This window comes from Mya arenaria, chromosome 10 (assembly GCF_026914265.1).
Source record: "Mya arenaria isolate MELC-2E11 chromosome 10, ASM2691426v1".
In the NCBI taxonomy this organism is placed as follows: Eukaryota; Metazoa; Mollusca; class Bivalvia; order Myida; family Myidae; genus Mya; species Mya arenaria.
The window spans coordinates 49,994,656-50,008,016 of NC_069131.1; the positions used below are offsets into that span (position 1 = coordinate 49,994,656).

The 13,361-nt window shown below is 33.2% G+C and overlaps 1 long non-coding RNA gene across 3 annotated transcripts; it reads right to left on the reverse strand.

Annotated features, from left to right (window-relative positions):
• Positions 1–1,115: 1,115 nt before the first annotated feature.
• On the reverse strand, positions 1,116–10,642 carry LOC128204154 (uncharacterized). Of its 3 annotated transcripts, none has more exons than XR_008256108.1 (5): positions 10,506–10,642; positions 7,776–7,930; positions 6,617–6,700; positions 4,851–4,967; positions 1,120–1,134 (listed from the first exon to the last, which is right to left on the reverse strand). It is a non-coding gene; the product is annotated as an uncharacterized LOC128204154 (long non-coding RNA). The 3 variants fall into 3 exon arrangements; XR_008256107.1 differs by lacking the exon at positions 1,120–1,134 and adding an exon at positions 3,772–3,863; XR_008256109.1 differs by lacking the exon at positions 4,851–4,967 and having other exon boundaries at positions 1,116–1,134.
• Between the last annotated feature and the right edge of the window lie 2,719 nt (positions 10,643–13,361).

Sequence of the window (13,361 nt, forward strand, 5' to 3'; positions counted from 1 at the left end):
TAATCTTTTTGCGATTGAAGTTGGCAGCCATTGTTTTACCGGCTAATATGAGTTATAATTTGACACCATATGACTCAAACAGGAGAATGTTTGATTCCTTTTGGGATGAGAATGGTAATATGTTACCCTGGAACGATAGTGAAGCTCGTTGTATATATTTGTGGGTTAAGGAGAGTCATCAGAAAAATGGTAACTCTTTTAAGACAAACTAACAATTTTCAAACCATAGTTGATCAGTACAATAGCCATCAAGAGATTGAAGAATATCCGGATAGATGTAAATTCATTCCCCTTTTAACCGCATATACAGGACTTAAAGACGAGCCCATAGTACGAGAATAATCAACGTACAAGACATTTTTGTTTGGATTGTCAATAGTGGTATATAACAAACCGAACAAATTGGATATTGTAAGTCTGTGCTTTAGCAGTTGTCTAAAGTGTTTAAAAAATACTAAAATGGCTCAAGCTCAGATACGTTTTTCTAACGAGTTGCAGACATATTTGAGAGGTTTTGGTTTTGAAAATGTCTCTTGGTCACCAATAAGAAGGGAAATTACATGCACACTTGGTGACAAATTTGTCATAGTTGTGAAAGAGAGACAGCGACGCATTAAAATAATATTTAAAAAGGGTCACCAAAGTTTTCAATTACCATTTGATATTTTTGAAACTCTCTGTGATATGAAGGAAAGTGTTCAGTTATTGGCTTCATTCTTACACGGACAGTCGAAATGACAACTTCAAAACTATTAGAGTTTGAATATAGTTCTCCAAGCATGCTATTCTTTCAAGACAGACTTAAAACGTTCGACATGTGGCCACCTCAAATAGAACCAAACAAGTTCCAATTATCTTCAGCAGGATTTTATTATACTGGCAGAAATGACACAGTAGAGTGTTTTTCTTGCGGTTTGCGATTACATCAGTGGCAGAAAGGAGACGAGTCGTTGTTAGAACATAAAACACATTCTCCAAGTTGTTTATTTTTGAACATAATTGGACATCATAAAAACGACATTTCATGGCAGCATAAGGACATCCGATCTTCGTCCTCCAATGACTCATCCCGAGCACCATGGACGTGGACCGAACCTCTGGCGGGTTTTCAATATGGCGATATCCCCGGATGATCTGAAAATTCAAATTTGAATTTTTCCGTTACCATATGTAACTATAAAAGACATACAACACAGCACAAACATTCAGTGTTTCATCGACATTTGGTGTGATCATATCGCAGCAGAAAAACTTAACATGGATTGCAGTGAACTATCTCAAGATATTTATGAAAATGAACATTGTGACTCCAAAACGAATGTTATGGACACTACAGAGATTTATACTCCAGTTTCTACAAGTGTCGCGCTAATGAATTCATACTTTGACTTTGTATATGCGAAGGCACTGTGTGAGGTTATGGGTATGGTGACTAGACAACTTTGCTATGGTTGCCAGATGGATCTCCCATCTCAAAAAGATCACGATTGTATCATGGATACAGACCCTGATGATGATGAGTATAAAATAGAACGTTACTTTAGTGACATGCTAAACGCAGTTAATGAAAAAATATACTACAAAGTTGGGAAGAAATTTTGCGCATTTCAAACATTTCCTCTGAAATGATTGATTTACACAAACATTTGCTAGAGAGCAATGACTATCTGCAGATAATGAAAACCGAGCGGTGGTGTGAAAAAATGAAAAGAATGGTGTTGACAATCAATCGCATTGAAGATCGACTGTTTCGTCCATCACGTTGAGCAAAAGAATATTTACAACACAACAAAATGGACATATTATGCAATGTTGTATGTGTTTTACTGCATTTTTCTTCAAAAAAAGAATTCATGAGAAATTAAGAACTCTGGCATTGTGTGGCGTAAAATGATTTGTTATATTTTTTACTTCACGAATTTCCTTTTTGCATGTTTTAAATAAATATTTAATTCACTTTATGTACATGTATGTCATTGTATGTATATGCTTGTATGATCATATGCTGACTTATTTTATACATGTTTAGTTTCAAATTAATGTATTTATATCTATACATGTTTTCATTTCCTTGCTTTAGTTTAATTAACAACCCATGTGTCCCATAATATAAACTACTAACAACGATGATCATGTTTAATCATGGATAAAACGCAGAAGGAACATATCCTATCACAATATTATTTTGATTCTAAAAACGCAGGCAGCTTTTTGGGTGCAAAAAAGTTACACAGGATATTAAACCAAAACTATCCAAGAGTATTTACTACTTATTTCATACAGAAATGGCTCAACAATCAAGATTCGTATGCCATTCAACGTCAGGCGAGACATACATATAAAAGACCACGTGTTGAAGTGGCGGGTATGAACGATCAGGGTGATATGGATTTAATGGCAGTTGATAACATTGCTAAATACAATGATGGAGTTAAATACCTACTCATTGTTATAGATATATTTTCACGTTTTCTATCCGTTCGACCCTTAGTTAATAAAAAATCTAACACGGTATTGTTAGCAATCAAGGATATTCTTAGTGTTCATAAGTTTAAAAAGTTAAGAACGGACCGAGGTTCTGAATTAATCAATCGTGAATTAAAAGCGTTTATGCAAAAGAAGAGAGTTTACTTGTTTAATACACAAAGCACCGCTAAAGCAAACTATGCAGAGCGAGTCATTCGTACCCTTCGTGGTATGATATTTAGAATGTTAAGATATCAGCGAAATTATAGATATATAGATCACCTTCAAGATATTGTAAATAGTTACAATAATTCCCCTCATCGGAGTTTGGATGGATTAGCACCAAGTGATGTTACAAAGAAAAACGAGACACAACTTTGGAGTAAAATGTATCTAAAACCTAAAAAATTCCCCAAAACGCCTCCTCGCTTTAAATATAAAATTGGTGATTTGGTTAGATTAAGTTACACGAAACATCCCTTTAGAAGAGCTTATCAACAACAATATACTACAGAAGTTTTTAAAATAAAGAGCAAGATTTTCAAACAAGGTTTTCCATTGTATAAGATCATAGACTTGAATAAAGAACCAATATCAGGTTATGTGAATCAAAATGAAATAATTCCTGTTGATAAAGATGCAGACAGTCTTTGGTATGTTGATAAAGTTTTAAAAAAGAGAAAAGTCAAAGGGAAATTAGAGTATTTTGTTCGATGGGAAGGATTTCCAAAATCATTTGATAGCTGGATTGATGCAGATCAAGTTCAAGAACAATAATAATGGAACGTTATGTGTTTGTGAGAGACAATGAGAGCAATGATATTTTTATTGATAATAAACCATATAGCTTTAAAAGGCAGCTGAAGTTACCACTTCATTTTGATGGATATTGGAAAGTAGCTTTAAAAGAAATCTGTTTACAAACAGACTATAAAGTTAAAAAGAAGGATTTAACTGACACCATATTTATTTATTCGAATATATCTAAAGAAAGCATTGTAAATGGTAGTGAACACGCATTACTGAGAAGAGTGGAAAAAAATTACGATAAAAATGGAGTTATGTGTTTGATACCCCATTTTATTTACCATTAAATAAAACAGAGTTTCAGGAAATGGAATTTGATATAAAGACAGTAGACAACAATTTTGCAACATTTGTTGATTCACCGGTCTACCTCACACTTCACTTCAAACGTTACTCATTTTACCCTAATTATGAATCGCTCTAAGTTGTATGTACCAAACCCAGAAAAATGGATTAATTACTTTAAACAAAATAAATCACAGGTTGGGAAAGGCTTTGCCATATCTCATAAGGCTTCCGCAGAGAGCAGTGACTTGACATTGAACGTGACTTCCCCCACACAGCAAATTGTAAATCAAGCGAAAAGTGAACTGAAACGAGAAGGTATAAAAACACCTGAAGTATCATCTTTTTCGCATACATCATCCAATCAGTCAAACGTTAAGGGTTCAATCAAAAAGGTAAAACAACACGGAAAGACAGCGAAAATAGATCAAAATACCACCAAAATAAACGTTAAAAAAGGATTAAAAAACTTGAAAAAGGCATCAAAATCTGTGAAAAAGACATCAAAAACTACAGAAAAAAACTTTAAAAACGGTGCTACAAAAGTGAACAGAAAAACTTCAAGACCAGTCCAGGACATATTCACTTATTAAAAATGTCATACTTTTTACAAGATGGATTTTCTGAGGGTGTTCCAAATGAACTATTATTATTTGATTTACCACCTACACAAGTTGCTGTCAGTGATGTGCATTACCAAGAAATTCGACCTTTATCACAAGTGTCAGATGATACTCATATCGAGTTCCAAATAAGTGGACAAAATTCAATGGACTATCTCGATCTTCGAGGAACACAATTATGTGTGAAATTAAATGTTACAAATCCAGATGGTAGTGATATTACAAGTGTTAAAGTGGGACCTGTAAATTTATTCTTACAAGCATTATTTTCAGCCACTGAAGTCTCATTACAAAACAAAGCTGTAATTTCTTCAAATTACAATCCATATAATGCAATGATTCAGACTTTGTTACACAGCGGTCATGATGCTAGCCATTCGCAATTATTATCTCAATTATAAATTAAAGATGATAATGACAGTACTGGAGCAGTTATTACGGATGCCAGCGCTGGTAATAATGGTCTCTTTTTAAGATCAGGATACATTACAGGCTCCAAGATTCTGGAGCTTCAAGGACCAATATATCACAGTTTATTTACTATTAAACGCTATTTACTAAATCAAGTTGATGTCAAATTGAAATTATACCGAAGCTCTCCAGCATTTTGTTTATCAGCAGGGGATGCATCTCCCAACTATAAAATAAAGATTATAGACATTTACTTACTAGCAAAGAAGGTAAGAGTCAATCCAGCTCTTATTGTAGCTCATGCAGAGTTGTTGAAAAACAGCACAGCTAAATATCCATTTGACAGAGTAGAGTGTCGATCGCCAAGTCTTGCTGCTGGAAGTACAATGTTTACATGGGATAATTTGTTTCAAGGACAAAAACCAAACAAAGTAGTTATGGCATTTGTAAAATCAAAGGCTTTATCTGGTGATTATAAATCCAATCCATTTCATTTCTTAAACTGTAACATTCAAAGCATATGTTTATATGTGGATGGTGTTCCAGTGTGGGGTAGCCCATTAAAATTAAATTTTGATGCATCTGAAGGGCAATCTTTTATGAGAGCCTACACAAACATGTTTCTAACAAATGGACAGTGGGGCAAAAACTCAGGACTGGATATAAATAGAGAGGACTTTGCCAAATCATCAACACTTTTTTCGTTTCAGTTAGAACCAAACTTTTTAGATGACAACACATTTCTTTCTCTTGTTAAAACAGGCAATGTGCGTTTAGAGGTTCAGTTTAAGACATCATTGACAGATACCACAAGTTGTATTGTACATAGTAGCTCTCCTGCTTTTTTTTAAATCAATTCACAAAGAGACATAATTACAGAATGAATACATCCCAAATTCAGTGTTGTTTAGATTGTTTCCCTTTGCTAAGAAAGTCTGTACTTGGTGTTTATGCAGCAAATGAACTTCCTACAGAAATTATATTCCATGTTGATTTATAGCAAATACAGATGATCATACAAAGACAGGAAGGCATTGGTGTGCCTTTTACTTTCCAAACTCTACCACCATAGAATATTTTGATAGTTATGGAATGCCTGTCAACTACTTTAATGACTATTTCCCTCAATACACATCAAATTTTTCATCACTTATAACAAATTCAAAGCAATTACAAAGTTTGTATAGTGATGTGTGTGGAATGTACTGTTTATTTTTCTTGATTCATAGATTGAATGGTGTATTGTTTTATGATATTGTAAATATGTTTTCCAATGATGTTCATAGTAATGATTTATGTGTATACAATTATGTCAGTAGCATGTTTAATGACTGTGTACAAAATCAATGTGTTTTTAACCAATCATATAGAGCATTAATAAAAAATGTATAACTACATTAAAAGTGTTGTTGTTTTTCAATCTTAAGATCATTTATATTGCTGAAGTCTTCGTATAAACATCATGACAAACACTGTTGTGAAATTTGAAAGTCCAGCTACTTGCATTATAGCTGGAGCGAGTGGAAGCGGAAAATCTACCTTTCTTTTTGAACTTTTTAAGAGTGCAAATTCCATGTTTAATGATGCTCCAAGAAAAATTATATACTGTTATTCAACTTATCAACCATTATATGACAGCATGAAAACACATGTGCAAAACATAGAATTCTTTGAAGGTTTACCATCTAAAGAAGATATGGATCTTTGGGCATACGACTCTGGATTTAAGATTTTAGTCATTGATGATTTAGTGCAAAAGGCTTCAGAAAGTATTGACATTGTGAACTTATTTACGATTTATAGTCACCACAAAAAAAATTCAGTGTTTTTTGTGGTACAAAATCTGTTTTCTGGAGGAAAGTATTTCCGAACTATTAGTCTGAATAGTCATTACTTTGTATTGTTTAATAACCAGAGAGACCAACTTCAGATTCAAACACTTGCTCGTCAAATGTTTCCAGGTGATTTAAAGTATTTTATGGATGCCTATAAAAAAGCAACACAAAACAAATACTCTTACTTACTCGTTGATGTAAGCCCACATTCAAACAAGTTGTATAAATTGCGCACCAACATATTTCCCTCTCAGACGTTGATTGTCTTTCGACCTGAAAAAGAAAAATATGAGTGAAAAAATGGAAAAGGAAAAGTATTTTTTAAAATTTCTCTTAAACACAAGTAAAAATCAACAAAAAATGCTGATAAAAGCATTAACAAAATCACAAATGAGTGTGATTGTGGAAGTGGTTTACAATATTCTCATTGGAAATCTAAAAAATTCCGACAATATCAAAAAGTCATTGAAAAGATATAGGAATGTCATTCGTAAGTTTGTGGTAAAAGGGCTATCACAAAAAAAGAGAAGAGCTCTCCTCCTAAAAAAATTTAAGCAATTTATTTTATTAATACAACCTTGTGAGTCATGGCTCAAGAACTAGTATTGATTTCAAAATCAAAATATGAACATATGAGGAAGGAATTTACAAAAAGTGATAACAATAACCAGTTTCATCATAAAAAATTGGAACAATCATCAATACATAATAAATCGAACGATGATACAAGAGATATTAAGGATACTTCACATCAAAAAGGAGGACAACTTTTAAATCCAAAGAAAAAAAAGTTTGTAAAACGATCAAATATTGTTTTTGAAAAAGCATGGCCTACTACAAAAGATTTATTAGAAACAAAAGGTCGTAAAAGAACAACTACAAAGACAGAACAATCACCAAAGAAAAAAATGAAAATTGAGCTTAAAACGACAAAAGCTATTGTTAGGAAAAAACCAACCCAAGAAAAGTGGATCGTTTACAATGTTTAAGCGGGAAAAGGTAGAATATTTAAAGCATTTCTGACTTGAAGTGGGATCAGTTTAACATTAACCTTCAAACATGGATGATCAAAGTTTTAGTGATTACCTTACTTCAAAATATGCGCATGAATATGAGGAATATCAGAGACAAAAAAGGATAAAATTGGATTCAAAAATATTTGAGTGTGATACTTGTGGAAAACACTTTAAGAACAAGACTTCTTTGATATCTCATGCGCTCACACACAAAAGTTTTTACAATTGTGAAGTTTGTGGAGACAAATTTAAAAGAAAAGATTATCTTAAAAAACACTTGTCTAGAAAACATCAACAAACTGGTGGAAAAATAACTCCATATAATCAAATACCTCCAAGCAGCGACACCCAAAGCTCCTCTTCAACAAGCAATGTAGATCATACAACAGGACTTCTCACCACTTCACAACTTCAGAACGAGCACAGCTACAGTCAGCTATCTACACCATCTTCTACTGCAAGAACACCGCTCTCTCCAAGTCCGCACCTTCAAAATGAACACAACTACAGTCAATTATCTACACCATCTTCGACTGCAAGAACACCATCATCAACACCATCATCAACACCAACTTCCACTGCAAGAACACCATCATCTACAACAATGGACCACAGTTATGAACATGCTATTAATGAAAACATTCAAGATTTCACCATACAACCAAATCAACATGAACAATATGATCTGCTGGCATTTTTTGCCAATGCCAATAAAACATTCAAAATATTTTAGAAAAAAGACTTCAATTGTATCCTATTAAATGGTATTTATCAGTGCAGGTTGAGCTAGTGAAACACACAAAAGATGGAGACAATACATCAACTCCACATTTTAGATCTAAGAGTTATAGAAGTTTAAATTTGATAACATTTGATGAAAACAACTAAAATGAAGCATTTCAAAAAATGTTTGAAAGTTTTGAAAAGTACATAAGAGAAAGCTCTGGGTGGGTTCTCAAACAAGTATTAAGTATAACTGTGCACACTGTGAAATATTCTCCAGTGTCCGGATCTAGTTTTGTAGAGCTACCAAAGCCTCTTAATAACTATAAAAGTTTACTAAACATAAGAAATCTTGACCAAAAGTGTTTTCTATGGTGTTGTTTAGCATCTCTTCATCCCTTGGATTCCCCTCTGGTGAGTGATTATGAACAATTTGAAAATGAATTAAACACAAAAGGTCTGCTGTTTCCAATGTCATTGAATCAAATAAATCAATTTGAGAAGCAAAACGCATTTTTGTCTGTAAATGTGTTTACTTTTGAAGACAATGATGTTCTTCCACTACGCATTACAAATTGCCAAAACAGACTCCATCATATTGACTTATTGCTTTTGCAATCAGAAAACAGTTCACATTATGTGCTTATAAAAAACACAAACAGGTTTCTTAGTCATGGTAAGAAAGGACATCGTGCATATTACTATTGTCGATATTGCCTCCATGGATTTAGTAAACAAAGTTTATTAGATGATCACCTTTCATACTGTCAAGTCCATGATGCTCAAAAAATTGAACTTCCATCAGGAGCAGACTGCTTTCTTGAAATTAAAGATTATGAAAAAACACTGCGTGTCCCTTATGTTATTGTGGCTGATTTTGAAACATTAAATAAACCAATAGAGACTAACAACCAAACAGCTTCAACATCAAAAAATCAATTGTTAGAACCCTGTTCCTTTGGATATAAAGTTATTTCAACTGATTCAAAATTAACCAAAGAAACTGTTATCTACAGAGGTCCAGATGCACCCAAAAAATTGTTAGAATGTCTTTTACGAGAAAGTCATGAAATACAGGAACATATGGAAAATATCAAACCCCTAGTTTTAAAGGAAAGTGAAGAAAAACAGTTCGAACAAGCAAACACATGTTGTTTATGTCAAAAAGTATTTGGTAACAAGGAAAAGAAAGCAAGACATCATGATCACACAAGTGGGAAATACATAGGGGCTGCACATATGAATTGTAATTTACAATGTAAACAACCCAGTTTCATCCCAGTCATCTTCCACAATCTTAAAAATTTTGATGGTCACTTGCTTTGTCAAAGCATTGGTACATTTAAAAATTATAAAATCAATTGCATCCCACAGTCAGTTGAAAAGTATATCAGTTTTAGTATTGGAAATCCTAGGTTTATTGACTCTTTGGGTTTTCTCCCTTCATCTCTTGGGACCCTTGTAGATAACTTAGCTCAAAATGGCCCACAGTCTTTCCATCACTTTCATTCAGAAATCAAAGATCATGGAAACCTCCTGCTAAGAAAGGGGGTTTATCCTTACGAGTTCATGACTGACTGGGATAAATTTGAAGATGCTGATCTTCCAGCAATAGAGAATTTTTACTCTTCATTGACTGAGGAAAATATATCAAAAGAAGACTATGAACATGAAAAGCAAGTATATCAAACATTTAAACTAAAAAGTCTTGGAGAATACCATGATCTCTATCTAAAAACAGACATATTGTTATTAGCTGATGTTTTTGAAAATTTTCGTGATATGTCACTGAAGTGTTATGGTTTAGACCCTTGTCACTTTTACACCAGTCCGGGATTGAGCTGGCAGGCAATGTTGAAAATGACTGAAGTCACTCTAGAGCTCATGACATACATTGATCAAATTTTATTTATCGAAAAAGGTATTCGAGGTGGTATTAGTCAAATATCAAATAGATACAAAAAAGCAAACAATGAGTATTTGAATGATTATGATCCTACAAAAGAAACCTCATTTCTAGCTTATTATGATGTCAATAATCTTTATGGTTACAGTATGTCACAACAACTACCAACAGGCTTCTTTAAGTTTTTACAGAAGGAAGAAATTGATACTTTTGAACCTGAAAAAATACCAGAGGATGGATCTAAGGGGTATATTCTAGAAGTAGATCTAGAATATCCAAAACATTTACATGACAGTCATAACGACTACCCATTAGCTCCGGAACGTAAATTCACACCCAATGAAAAATTATCTCCTTATGCTCAACATGTATTGAAACATTTACACAACAGTGAGGAACTTCCACCCAGAGCAAAGGTGGAAAAATTACTCACCACTTTAGAAAACAAACAGAATTATGTACTTCACTATCGCAACCTGCAACTGTATCTCCAACTCGGTCTAAAATTGAAAAAAATACATAAAGTATTAGAGTTCCAACAAGAGGCTTTCATGAAACCCTACGTTGAGTTCAACACCAAAATGCGACAACAAGCCAAGACTGCTTTCGAGAAGAACTTCTTCAAACTCATGAACAACTCGGTCTTCGGTAAGGTTGTTGTTTATTGTTGTTTTTTTAGTTTGTTCTTTTGGGGTTCGTGTTAATTATTGCATTGTTATCATTTTTGTATGATCTGCCCGTATGTAATTTATACAATAAATTTATTGTCACTTCCATACCACTAATACTTATCTACAAAAACAACTGTTCAATAATTGTCAGGCGTAGTTTCACTTTTTGGTATTTCATTCATCTTGAATCAGACGCTTACAAGTGCTCATGTACAATTAGGAACCTAAAGTAAAACTGACCAAAACTAACTACCGGCAAGTAAAAAGTGTATTTTTCGGTCCCATTTTCATATCCCTCATCCAAAACACAGGTATCTAAGATAACGACGGATACCATCATAAAAACATATATTGAGCAGTTCAGAGTAAAGATTAACATGATGAAAAGTTACTTACCAAAAATTTTGTTTAATCTCAGGAAAAACCATGGAAAATCTTCGGAAGCATCGGTCCGTAGAACTTGTTCATACAGAAAAACGACTACAGAAGGTGTCATCCAAACCCACTTATAAGATGCACCGGATTTTTTCTGAAGACCTTGTTGGTGTTGAATTAAGTCGCAAAAAAATTAAATTAAATAAACCAATTTTTGTTGGAATGAGTATCCTTGATTTGTCAAAATATACCATGTACGATTTTTATTATAATCATTTGAAAAATGTGTATGGTAGCAACGTTGAGCTAGAATTAACGGACACAGATTTATTTTTAGTATCATGTACAACACCGGACATTTTCCAAGATATGTTGGCCTATTCACATTTGTTTGACACTTCAGATTTCCCTAAAGATCATTTTTTATATAGTGACTTCAACAAAAAAGTAATGGGAAAAATGAAAAGTGAAACAAATGAGAAAAGTATTAGTGAATATTGCGGTTTGCGATCGAAAATGTATGCATTTAAGTGTGATGATATAGACGAGAAAAGAGCAAAAGGGATATCAAAAGCGGTTGTTAAAAAATCATTGACTCTTAATGATTATAAACATGTATTATTTAATAATTCTCAAATGCACTCAACAATGCATTCATTAAGAAGTCATAACCATAAAATTTATCTGGAAACAATCAGCAAAGTAGGATTATCTAGTTTTGATGACAAAAGATTTTTATTAGAAGATGGAATTAAATCATATGCTTATGGACATTATAAGATACAAGAGATATAATTTCTATGTTTTATACCAAATTACATCTAATTTCATGTAATTTCATGTGATGTTATCTACTGCTCTACTGTTGAAATGTAACCTAAAATAAATAAAAAAAATAAATAAAAATGTATGATCTTTGTTAAACAAATTGTTTGAATTCAATTATAATCAACTTTATTTGTATTTGCATTGTATTGTATTTTTAAGAAAATAAATATTAAAATCTTGTCTGATATTTTATTTATTGATACAACATACCGGAATGGTATAAAATAGCTCGTCAGACATGTCCTCAACTTATAAATCTCAATTTGGTATTGTTAAATTTTAAAATATTGTATTAATGGAATGAAATAGTTATACACAAAAATAAATAATAAAAAACATTCACGTTTTCATTACAATAAGATCGAACACATCTTAACATTTCTGTAGGGTTGATTTAATGAAATGTAAACGATACATCATACCTTTAAGGTATGAGGTTATTTGATAAAGAAATTGTGTGAATCCTTTACCGATTTAATAAAAATAGTGAAACTCAAAAGAAGCTAAGAGAGGACAAAACTGTTATATCTTCAAAACCTACTTTTGGTGGTCAAAATAAAAGATTATTTAGTAAGTTGTTTGAAAAACTTTCATGTCATTGTAAGGTTCAACGGAGGTGTCCATAATGATAAACAGAGTCCAGTGAATCGAGCGCTGGCATTTGACAATGGTTTAATAAGTGATTTATTGTGATAGCTCACCACAGTGGAAGAGCTTTAGTCACCCTGAATGATAAACTAGATATATGATAACGACAATCTCGTCTTTTGAGCCATCAGCAGCTCATTTAACTGTCTTCACTTTTAAGTTATTACAATGGGTACGTCGGAGAGTAATTGGGTGGCTATTAGATATGGTGTTGTTGTACGAATTGACACTAAACGGTCAGGTTTTAGTCATTCAATTTCTTGAAATCACTTTCGATCACGCGATGGCTGGGTTCTGATGAACTTTTGTTTGTCAATGACCTGTGATCTTACATATAAAAGAATCCGTTTGATCACATATAAAGATGGTGGAGGTTATGATAAGTCCATCGTCTGATGAGGGAAAACAATACCATTAAATAGATCCTAGGTCGATGACCCTATGTTAGAAACGTTGGATGAGTTGTCCTTTGACATACAATACACTGATGTGGTTAGTGTTACAATGCTATTGTTTATATCCCTTCTATTGAAATGAATACTGTTAATCAATGGAGACCCAGTTAAACAATGACCCTTTGTCTTGGATTTCAAACAATGGTTAAATATGGCCGCTAACGCGGGAAACCGTCAAATATGGCCGCGAGAGTCCCCATGGCCGTTAACGCGGGAAATCGTCAAACATGGCCGCGAGAGTCCCCTGGCCGTTAACGCGGGAAATCGCCAAAGATGGCCGCTAACGCGGGAAACCGCCAAAGATGGCCGCGA